The sequence below is a fragment of the Vicugna pacos genome, chromosome 4, assembly GCF_048564905.1.
Source record: "Vicugna pacos chromosome 4, VicPac4, whole genome shotgun sequence".
NCBI classification, from domain to species: Eukaryota; Metazoa; Chordata; class Mammalia; order Artiodactyla; family Camelidae; genus Vicugna; species Vicugna pacos.
In genome coordinates this window covers 60,336,132-60,348,114 of record NC_132990.1, presented here as the reverse complement: position 1 = coordinate 60,348,114, position 11,983 = coordinate 60,336,132, and the positions used below count along the sequence as shown (strand labels likewise).

Genomic DNA, 11,983 nt, shown 5'->3' with positions numbered 1-11,983 from the left:
ATTTTCTCTCTCGGTTTGAAAAAGACTTTTGGTAAATGTTAATAAAAAGTTAAGCTTGTAGAGGGCTAGTGAATTGAGTTCAAAGATGGAGAGTTTTAAAATCTTGCCACGATTTTGTTTGAGAGAGTGTGCAGTTAAGGAGGGTGCATGATGTTTACTTATGTTTTGAAATAATTCATTTGGATCTTTTTCCTTTTGCGGATGCACATAAGAAATTACACATCAGCCAAAATGCTATCTCAAAGATTAAAAAAATCTCAGTTTCTTATAAGCAGAAGCCAAAAAGAAAGTCATCTTGAGAGTGTCTGAAGGTCATTCTGAAGCATATAAACTTTTTAAAGGGCCACCAGATAGAGTTACACTCAAGGTGGTCCAGCATCAATGTCATTAATATTAATATTCCATGCACAGTGAAAACTACTAGTGGTGACTTTTAAACTGAGCTCCAACTCAGGGGTACTGAAAAATCTTTATGCTGGTTCACTGTCAACTTTGTGATGACTTTCTCCCGGAAACGGAAAAGCCTAAATAAATATGCTATTCCAATTGAAGCTTGTTATCAAGACCCCAGGGCTGCTGATATTTTTATCATTCAAGCAGTGTTCGGTGTTATAATAATAATTACTACCTTTGGGCCCCAAAGAGCGTATTTCCAAGGCATTCAGTAAAGGGGAATCAGAGTTTATCTCTAGGGTATCACTGGTGGCTGCTCCTTTGTTTCTGAAGTTCCTAGCAAACTTTCGTTTCATTCTGACAGTGAATAAGTAACAGAGGGTGTTCCAGAATTATAAGTGATCATTTGAAATTAAGTTGCTTCTCACTGAAGCAATTCTATCTAGTTTCTTCCCCGTGGCTTCTCTGGAGAGGAGAAATGAAAGGGAGAACATCCCGGAGGGTAAAAGGATGTGCTCCTCTGAAAGGGGAACCGAGTCACACAGTGACCATCTGGGTTACAGACATTAAATCTGGTTATATACACGCTTCTACCACCTGCTTTGCACTCATAATTATAAAAGAAAGACATATAGGGCATATTGCTCACTTAGACACTGACCAAATTAAAAAACCCAAAACTTTCTCATACCCCCATCTGAAAAAGGAATATTTGTATGTACACCAGGGGTTTACTTTCGATATGAGGAAAGAATTACATCATGTGGTCACATGCAGAATATGTGATCTTTAAGCCAGTGAAAAATTTTTTCTGATTACAAGCAGCAGCATGACTCACAAAGTTACATGTTTCTTCTTTGGCTCCTTTTTAAATTGTTTAGGTCTCAGCTTAAATATTACTTCTTCAGATACTTCTTCAGAGAGGCCTGCTTAGACCATCAAGTCTAAAGTCATTCAGTTTGCATTTTCTGCATTTTCTGCCAAGGACCTATTGTATCTGATTTTTTAAATTTACTAATTTATCTCTTTCCTTTTGGTCTCCCTCACTCCGTAATGAAAGCTCTGATTTGTAAATGTAGGAACTTTGTCTGCCTTGTTTACTGCTATAGCCTCAAAACCTAAAATTATGCTTGACACACTGTAGATTTTTGTTGACTAAGTAAATGAATGAGTTAATGAATGAACATTGAAAAGATTAATCAACTTTCCAATTTATTATGTAAACCTGATATAATCCTCATACTAAAACCAGAGTTAACACATACAAAAAGAATACTGGCCAGACCACATTTATTAACGAAGACAGATGTGAAAATCCTAAATAAAACAGTAGAATAACAAATACAACTGCATATTAATAGCATTACCCACCATGACCAAGTAGGATTTCTTTCAAGGTTTTGATACTTAAAAAAAATTTTTATCAAAGAAATACAGAGATGTATTTAAATTATTTCATAATAGGATAGAAGCATAGAAAATTAAAAGGGAATATCTTTTACAAACTCTTACTACCAAATCTTGCTCCACTTTCTGTATTTGATCCATTACCCCTACCCCTCAACTTTCCAACTTTGGCCAGAGACACTGACATTGCCAAGGTTAATAATATTTTCCCCCTTCGTTTATCATAAATAATACTTCCGTGTTCTGTGGCAGGAGGCAAGACTGGTACAACATGAACTCAGAGTGCTAGACAGTGGTTAGATCATTTAGGGCATAAATAATTTTTAGTCTAAATTTTAACATAGATCTGAAAGTTCTAGTCAATGCTGCAAGATACAAAATAGAAATAAAAGGTGTAACTCTGGAAAAGGATCAGAGAAATTTAAATTATTTAAAATACATGTCAGGCTGCAAATCACACACTTGCTAGTTCAATCATACTTATTTTATCTAAATCCTCTAACCTTATTTATTTTCTCTCTACTTAATGTTACCAATTGGTAGTGTTGAGTTAAAATTCCCATTACACTTTTTGTTTCTTTCCATTTCATTCTGTGTTTCTAACAGTTTTTTATGTTTGTATTTTGTACAGTTATATAGGACATGGAGTTCTAATGATCCCATTTGAATACAAAAATAATATATGCCTTACATTTATTATTTAACAGTGGAGGTATTTTGGTCTCATTTGCTTCAATTTTTAATCAGCTGCATAGCGTTCTAGTGCATGAGTGACCCATTCTTTATTTTAACCAGTTACCCATCAATCAAGGGCATATATCAGATCTTTGCACTTATTGTTCTCTTTGTCTGAAATGTTCTTCCCTCATGGTTGACTCACTTCCTTCAAATTTCTGGTCAAATGCCATTTTATCAGAGATGCATTTTTCTGGCCTCTGACCACTAAGATAGTATGCATGTGCACACATATGTGAACACACACACTCATATAAACACACTATTATTCTTTAGCTCCTTTTTCAAACATGCAAACATACACATACACTCAATAGAAACCCTTCTATTCAATGAAGTTAAGACTATCAGTTGGTTGCTTAATTTAAAAAGTAATAAAAGAAGATGTGGTATATTTATACAATGGAATACTATTCAGCCACAAAAACTGACAACATAACGCCATTTGCAGCAACATAGATGCTCCTGGAGAATGTCATTCTAAGTGAAGTAAGCCAGAAAGAGAAAGAAAAATACCATATGAGATCACTTATATGTGGAATCTAAAAAAAAAAACCAAAACACAAAAAAACATAAATACAAAACAGAAACAGACTCATAGATATAGAATACAAACTTGTGGTTGCCAGGCGGCAGGGGGTAGGAAGGGACAGACTGGGATTTTGAAATGCAGACTAGATAAACAAGATTATACTGTGTAGCACAGGGAAATATATACAGGATCTTGTGGTGGCTCACAGTGAAAAAAAAAGTGACAATGAATGTATGTATGTTCATGTATAACTGAAAAATTGTGCTCTACACTGAAATTTGACAAAACATTGTAAAATGACTATTACTCAATAAAGAAATGTTAAAAAAGTAATAAAATAGGAAATCATAAAAGTGATATATTTTAAAATGTATTTTAACAATTTAATTTTAACTTAAATTTTTTCTTTGGGTATGAGTTTATTAATTCGAGTTTCACATTGTTTTTCTTGAATAAAACACACACATAGTTCTTTTTCTATGTTTTCCATTTAAAGCAAGTCTGTTATTTAAAAAACGTTACTTATGTCTCTCTAAGTAAATGAAGTAAACTGAAGACTTAAACAACTTTGAAGCAATCTCATCACAAAATCGTTCTTGATTTTTCAGTTTGCTTTCAATGATTTTTAGTTGTTTCTCTGGGGTTAATTTGATAATTTTGAAAAAAAAAGAAATCAGCTTTGTCAAGTCTATCCAAAGCATTCATATAAATGATGGCTTCTTCTGCACTCAGCTTATCAGTTTATGGCACATTTAATTTAATTACTTAAATATAATAATAACCACAAATGGCATTAAAAGGCTTAAAATAAACACAATTAACTTTTGGTACACAAGAAACTTACCTGGTAGAAGCAGATTTATGGAAGCCACAGGCATTCATTCTGTGTTTTACAAGAACAAAGAGCATTGGTTAATCTTATGAGTCAGTCAAGTGGAGGTTTGGTTAAGAAAGCATCTATTTTGAGTGGAGATATGTGTTTGTGTGTGTATATGTTAACATATGCAGAGAAGCTTCTGGCTGGATATTCAAGAAATTGCTAGCAATAGCTGGCTATGAGGAGCATGACTGGAGTAAGATTTGGGAGAGAGAATGACATCTCATTGTACTGTTTGATTTTTTTTTTCCATGTGCATATATTACTTTTTTCATTAAAAATTATTTTAGAAATTATCTGTGTTTATCATATTTCAGGTGACTGTTTTTGCCTGCTAGGCCTTCCTTCTGCCTTTACTGGTAGGATCCTGAATCTCTTGCCCCTGGCCCAGGTAAGGCCAATCAGAGTACCACCTCCTGTGGAAGGTGACTGGTAGAGGGAAGAACACATGGCCAAGGCCAAGTATGACCAGGCTACTTAGGTCCTTCCTGGTGTTTTTTCCTAATTGAAGGCTCTTTCTGGTGAAGCAGCTATAGGAAGAGAGTTCTATTTCTACCCGGGATGTAGAAAGCCTCAAAAACCCATTACTCCCACTCTAACTATAAAGCCACATGATCGACAAAATCTTACCTTTTCTTGAGCCCCTCACAGAGCTGAGGTCATAAGGCAATCAGACTGAATTCCAAAGAGTGACAAGTTCCTCCAAAGAGAGACGGAACACACAAACTCCCTCACCTGGGGCAGATCATGGGAGAAAGGGCTACCAAAATAAAACTAGGTAAGAAGAAATTGTCTAAAATGTCAACAAATCCTTAAAGGCCAAGGGTGATCTAGTGTCATTTTGAAATGGCTGGAAGCCCCAGACACAGGAAACATTTGCACTCACTAGCAAACCCTATCCCTTGGACTCCACTGGGTGCCCACAGGAAAGATTGAGGACAGGGCAGGAAACGGGTAAGGGCATCCTCTAGGTGGTGCAGGCATGAAGAAGCTGATCAGTGGCTACCAGGGGGACCGGCACTAAACCCTGCCCAATTTCCCAGACCCTTCTCTCACAGGAAACAAAAACCTTCAGCCACTGGGAAGGGGCAGCAAACCTTTGCACTCCCAGAACCAGGCAAAATTCTACGGCCTATAGGAGAGGAGTAGATGCAAAACCAGTCTAGCACCAAGTAGCAAGTAATGTATGTCTACTGTTTTCGGGGGCAAGAGCATGGAAGAGACCCTATCTGGGGCACAGGCGTACAGGAGTTGCTGAAAGCTGCGAGTGAAGCAAGAAAAATGAGATAGATTTTCTAGGACCTCGGGCCCTACTATCAGCATAAGGTAATAGAGACCAACTGCTGGAGGAATATGAAGCCTGGGGTGCCCTGAACATTATGAGACAGCAACAAAACCCAAACTGAGCTCAATTCATGACAAAATTGACTAACCTCTTACAATATTAGTCTGACAGAAGTAGAGATATACTCATTTCTAGACATAAATACCATTAACTCAGGCTCTTCTGCTTTGCTATGCACACAATCCAACATGTAATAATGAAAAAAATCAGTTATGCAAAAATTAAGAAATAAACAACTCATTGACCAGAGATAAAGCTAATTAACAGAAACAGACACAGAGGTCACCCAGATGCTAAAACTATCAGATAAGGACTTTAAAACATCCATGATTAATATGTTAAAGGATCTAATATGTTAAGCATCAACAGATGCTTAAGTTCCTTAGAGAGAAAGAAACTATAAAAACCAGTCAACTGGCTGTGCTAAGGAGAACACATGAAAGAAATGAATTCCTTCAATTGTCTTAGTAGCAGACTGGATATAGCTAAGAATCAGTGAATTAAAGAAAAGTCAGTAGAAACTGTCCAAACTGAAACATTTTGAGAAAAAAAATGAAAAATACAGAAAGGAGTGTTCAAGAGCTGTGGTATCAGTCTGAAAAACGTTTGGTGTAACAGGAGAAAAAAGAACAAGGCAGAAGAAATACTTAAAGAGCTAATGACCAAGAATTTTCCAGTTAATGAAAGACAAGACATAGATCTAAGAAGCTGAGAGAAAACACAAACAAGATTAAAACATAACAAAGCAAACAAATCTTCCCAGACACCTCACAGTCAAACTTCTCAGAAAAAAAAAATGTTAAAGAGGAAATCTTGAAGGCAGCCAGAGGAAAAAAAAAATTACATATAGAGGGTCAAAGATAAGAATTACAACAGAAATACTTTTAAAGGAAAAATAATTATTGTATATTTATCATTAGAATCTATGCAAGCCAGAAGCAATGAAGTGGCATCTTTTAAAAAGAAAAAGAAAAAAAACTGTAAACCCAGGATTTTATACCCAGTGAAAATACATTTCAAAAAAAGAAAAAAAGGCAAACTAAAGATTTTTTTCAGACAAACAAAAACTGAAAGAATTGTCAGAAGCCTTGCACATTATGGAATGTTAAAGAAGTTCTTCAGGCAAAATAAATATGATACCAGATGGAAATTTATATTTACACAAAGAAACGAAGAGTGTCAGAAATGAGAAAAATTGTGGTAAGTATGAAAGACACTGTTTCCTATTTTAAACATTTGTAAAGAAGCTATAAGGCCATAGGTCTACAGCTGATGCTCAGCTTCATTAGAGAAGCCTGAAAGAATAAGTCGATCAAGAGTAAAGAAGCAGAGATGAAAGATGGGAGGAAGAACATAGCACCAGCATTCAAATCCTGTTTGAAATTCTGAGACTGAAGAGGACTCAGCTAAGCTTCACATAGACTCACAGATGACTCAGATGTTGAAACTGTCAGAATACTGCCCTTAACCTAAACTGGGCATTGATTTCCCTAAAATGACTCTTTTTTAAGATTTAGAGACTGGGTTGATTAAAGACATGGTGTGCTTGTGTCTTGTTGAGTCCACAGAATCAGATCACATGCCTATGTCTTAGTTTCCCTGCAGGTAATACATATCCTGACAATTACCTTAGGAAAAAGATGTGTTTTTGAGGAAAAAAACTAGAAGATGTGAAGAAACTTAAGTTGGCCTCAGAGTGAAGTAGGAGGGAAAACAACCCTCCTTTCTGAGGCTAGAGAGCCAGTTTGGCTTGAACTCTGGCATGGAGGTACCAGGAGTGATTCCAGTAGTAGACTGAACTAATCCTCTAAACATGGAGGCAGACCATGAGCAAAGCAAGAAGTCGGCCCTGTCAGAAAGAAACCTTAGCACAGAGTTGAGGATGTGTGATAGTTATAAACTGTTTTCAATATTCTTCTATCCTTCCATGATCCTTGAACTATTAGATATGTCCCATTAAAAATTACGGGCTTTCAGAAAGAGAAAGAAAAATACAATATGAGATCGCTCATATGTGGAATCTAAAAAAAAAACAAAACAGAAATACAAAACAGAAACAGACTCATAGACTAGAATACAAACTTGTGGTTGCTAAGGGGGCGGAGGGTGGGAAGGGACAGATTGGGATTTCAAAATGTAGAATAGATAAACAAGATTATACTGTCTAGCACAGGGAAATTTATACAAGATCTTATGGTAGCTCACAGTGAAAAAAATGTGACAATGAATATATATATATGTTCATGTATAACTGAAAAATTGTGCTCTACACTGGAATTTGACACAACATTGTAAAATGATTATAACTCAATAAAAAAATGTTTAAAAAAATTATGGGCTTTGGTAAATGACACAATTTCCAAAGTGTGTTCCTTACCCTGAGCATCTACTGGTGAGATCATGTGTGATATCAAAGAAAGAATTCTGTAACCAGTGGCTCAGCTGGGTTGTGGGTAGCAGGGTCGGCAGTGAGGCAAATTCAGGAGGGGATCACATGGACGAACATGAGGGGCCAATTCCTGAGCACACGTGAGGCAAAGCCCTGGGAAATGCTTAGAAATTGTCAAGGAATACATTTCCCTTTACTGAGTGCCCCTGGAGGCAGAACTTGAGATTGAAAATTGATGCAGGTAGTTCACTTGGGAGCTGATCCCAGGGAGCAAGAGGGAGGGAGAAGTGGAGCGAGACAGAGCAGGTTGATGTGTATAGCAGTGTACAATTGGTTTTAAACCATGTGGGGTTTGTGTTTTCCTTTTGCTCAGATTATTTTCCCTAAGCGTTCAAGGGACAAGAAGAGATTTTTATATGCACACCCACACAAAAGGGTCAAATGATTTGGATTTTGCGCTCTTGAGTAAGCTTTTAAAAATCTATAGTGGAGACAATAATCTTGAAAGTCATGGTTTTTAACTTCATGAGCCTGATGTTTTAGAAATAAAAGAATAAAAATTTGACTTTTTTAAAAAATAAGAGAAAAGCTGGAAGACTCAGAGCACAGAATTCCTAAAAACTTTTTAGTCGATTTTGGATCAATGAGGGTTAACAAAAAAGCTATTTTCCACCCAAAGAGAATAAAAATTTGACTGACTAGTAGAAAAGGGGAGGGTAAGACTAGACCTTAGATACTGCCTAAGCCCTTGTGGTTCCTAAAACAACACCTGCTGGCAGTGGGATAAGAGGAGGCCCAGGGAAAGAAACCTTTGATGGTGTTCAGAGACTCCAGAATCCAGAAGATGCAAGTCTCATAAAGAAACCAAGAGTACAGTGTGGGGCCCAAGATAAAGCAAAATGGAAAGATGGGTCTGAGGGCTGCCAGTATCACCTTAATCCTACCCTCTCCAGTGTAAACTGGGAAAATTAGGTCAGAGGTGTTGAGTATTCCAGGGTGTGGCACATAGAAGTGTGTTTGGGTTGATGTTCCACAGAGGGCTTGGAGTTAGCCTAAGAGGCTGTAGTATGTGTGGATGGCCTCATCCAAGATCATGTCCCCTTCCCAGGGCAACCCAAATCCAGGGGCTGATCAATTTGAGGATATAAAGACCCAGTCCTCTCACTCAAACTTGGGACAGTTCTGATGGGTCATTCCGGTTTCAGATGGGGACATACTGGCAGCTGAGGCCTCCGCTGAGACTACTTCATCGTTTAACTTCTTTCTGTTTAACCCTGCTTCCGTCCTTTTCCCTTCATAGATATGGCACCAAGAAGACTCCTTAATAAACTTCCTGCATGCTAATCTCCATCTGAGTCGGCTTCCTGAGAAACCAATCTGCAACAGTCTTTCAGCTTGCTTGGGGAATGAAAGGCTTTGTAAATCAGTTGAAGATTTTAGACATTATTCTGAGGACAAGGAGGAGTCGTTGAAGGGCTTTAAAAAGGGATGATGTGGTCAGCTATGGGTATCAAGTCCTCTGGAAAGTGCACCCAAGAGAGCTTGACTGGAGGCAGAAACACCATATATGTGGCTACTGAATCATACAAACAATAGGTGATAATGCCAGAGAATTTGGAGCTGTGACAATAGAGATGAAGATAAGCTGACAAACTGTAGAACTATTTAGGAGGTTTGATCAAAAGGACTAATTGACTATATGTGGGAGTGAGAAGAGTCAGAAATGATGCCCAGGTTTCTAGATTAAGCAACTAGTAATGTCATCACTGGCCCCAGACCAGGACGTAGCTCCTTAAACGGAAGAGGCCACTTCCTACTTCCTATTGCATTTAAGCAGCACTGTAATTCGCTAGGCAACCGAACAATCTCCTTGGTCCTGGATATGGCAATTTTCTCCCATTCACTTCCGATAGAATGTATAGCCACCATCTCCCTTCCAGTTCCTCACCACCACCAAAGGAAAGTTGGAGAATTGAGACCAAGTATTTGTGCCTGTGAAAGATATATGCAAATATTTACACCCAGAAGAGAACATAAATTTAACATAATGAAAACATTGAGGAGAAGTAATACAGTAAAGAGGTTAAAAGCATGCATTTGGAAGTTAGACTGAGTTCAAATCGTGGATCAGTTATGACATATCAGTTTGGGTAAATTATTAACGTCTCTGTGTCTGTTTCCTTTATCTACAAAATGCGGATAACGATGGTACCTACCCCAAAGGATTGTTGCAAATGTCAAATAAATGAATACAAGTAAGATGGTTCAAACTATACCTGTCACATAGAAATCACTTAATAAATGTTATCAATTACTATTCCACTAGAATGCAAGTTCTGTGAAGATAGGAACTTGTATTTTTTTCCTGATGATCCCCAATATTTGGAATAGAGCCTGGTGCCTAATAAGTGGAGTCATATCATTGTCGGATAAATGAGGGGAGAGTACTAATTGCCTATCTCAATACTTACTCTTCCCCCCGCCCCCTACCCTTCTCAGCAACAGAATCCAGATTTTTGTGTGGACATATTACCAACTGGAATTACGTCTTGCAACTTTCCTTTGCGGCTAGTTTTGGTCGATGAAATGCAAACTGAATTGTGTTGTGAAACTTTCATAAAGGCCACAGAAAGAAAACTATCCCATTTGGAAGTGACCTTTTATTGTCCTTATGCCTTTTACCCTCTGGCCTACAACCAGGACAAGACGCCTGAAACTCCTGCTGCCCTCCTGAGTCATAGGTACCCTGAGGATGGAAGTCATGTGCTAACATGTTGGACAGAAATATAGTAGCTTGAGGCCTTTGTGTTAACAGAGAGCTGCCAAGCTAACCCAGAGATATCTACTTCCAGACTTCTTTTATCTGAGAAATAAATTTCTGTATTTTTGAGCCCATTGTTTTCAGGGCTTTTGGTTAAAAGCTGTCAAACTAACCCTAACTAATACATCTGTCAAACTGATGCTTTTAAACTACACTAATGAGGTCAATTATTCAATCTCTGAATCCTGTTCAACAATCCTGAATAGCAGTATAGTAAGAGAAAGATGGGAGATCAGAGATGGAACAGACAAGAATAAAGACACTTCATACAGTGCTCCTTTTTTCCTAATATGCATTACAAGAAGAAGGGGATTACCTCACACATTCAGGAAAGGCTGCAGAATAGGATTTTGAAAGAACTTACAGAAGGCACAGTGGTATTTGCTGAAGGAGTCTGAGTAGGCCATTTTACCCTTAAGGACTTTTTTATATGAATTTAATAGAAGATATGTTTTGTCCATAATAAGTGGAAAGAGAAACCTCTATACATCGTATACACATAATGAATTAGCGTCATCCACGTACATGGATTTATTTAAATCTCACATCTGGGACAGTGTGTACCATTTGCTAAAAAAGTAACCAAGGCTAGAGATGTTTAACTGGCTTGCCCTCAGCCATGATGAAAGGAAGTAGTAGGGATGGGGTTTGAACCTCTGTCTGGTTCCAGAGCCCTGGCCCCTCTCCTCAATCCTCATTCCACATTCCACGCAAAATATGACTACATAAACCCAGTCTCAAAGGCGCAAGATCTGTGTTCAGCATATTTCCTTTGGCATAGCCTGCTTTTACTTTTTTATTTTCTGGAATTTTGGAAACTTGAGATCCATTGTTTTAAATTCGTCTTTGCTTTCCACAGGCCTTGTTTTTAAACCATAGATTCTATTCACAAGATGACAAGAGAATACTATCTCCCTCAGCCACTCTGACTGCCTCAAGCCTGTCCTTCCAGTGCCAAAAAAAAAAATGCAGATGACACAAACTGAGATTATAAATCTCTCATCAGACCAGCTAGAGAGTGGATGGCCTAGCTGGGCTACACCCAGCTCTCCTTCCCAGAATTTTTCTCATTCACTAAATATGACCTCAAGTCTGCTCCACCTTCTGTGCTCTCTCTCACCGAATGTTACCGTGCATCCTGTTGCCTAAGCCAGAATCCTCTGAATCATTCTTAACACTTATGTCTTAAGTAACACATGCTTACCACTTAAGACTTACATCTCCCTCATCCACCACACACAGGAAATACCAAGTCCACTTTTCCTTACTGTTTATGTGTAAAATCAATCCATCTCCTATGTCAGGCCACCACTTTTCAGCTGACATTATTGATAAATTTTCTCCTTGCCTCCAGTCTATGCTACAACTTAGGCTGGTTGCTCCAAAAGGCAAATCTTTTTATGTCACTCCTTTTCCAAAATTTTTAGTGAGTATAAGTTAATAAAGGTATTAACCTAGGAAAGTGCCCAAATCTTAAATACATG

At 37.7% G+C, this 11,983-nt stretch overlaps 1 long non-coding RNA gene across 1 annotated transcript in view; it reads right to left on the bottom strand.

Moving 5' to 3' along the window:
- Nucleotides 1–1,592: 1,592 nt before the first annotated feature.
- Nucleotides 1,593–11,983, bottom strand: part of LOC140696129 (uncharacterized) — a 49,978-nt gene continuing 39,587 nt past the window's right edge. The window contains exons 5-6 of the long non-coding RNA XR_012072188.1: nucleotides 3,912–3,950; nucleotides 1,593–3,015 (exon numbers count right to left, since the gene is read on the bottom strand). This is a non-coding gene — a long non-coding RNA (uncharacterized lncRNA). The remainder of the gene's footprint in view (nucleotides 3,016–3,911; nucleotides 3,951–11,983) is intronic.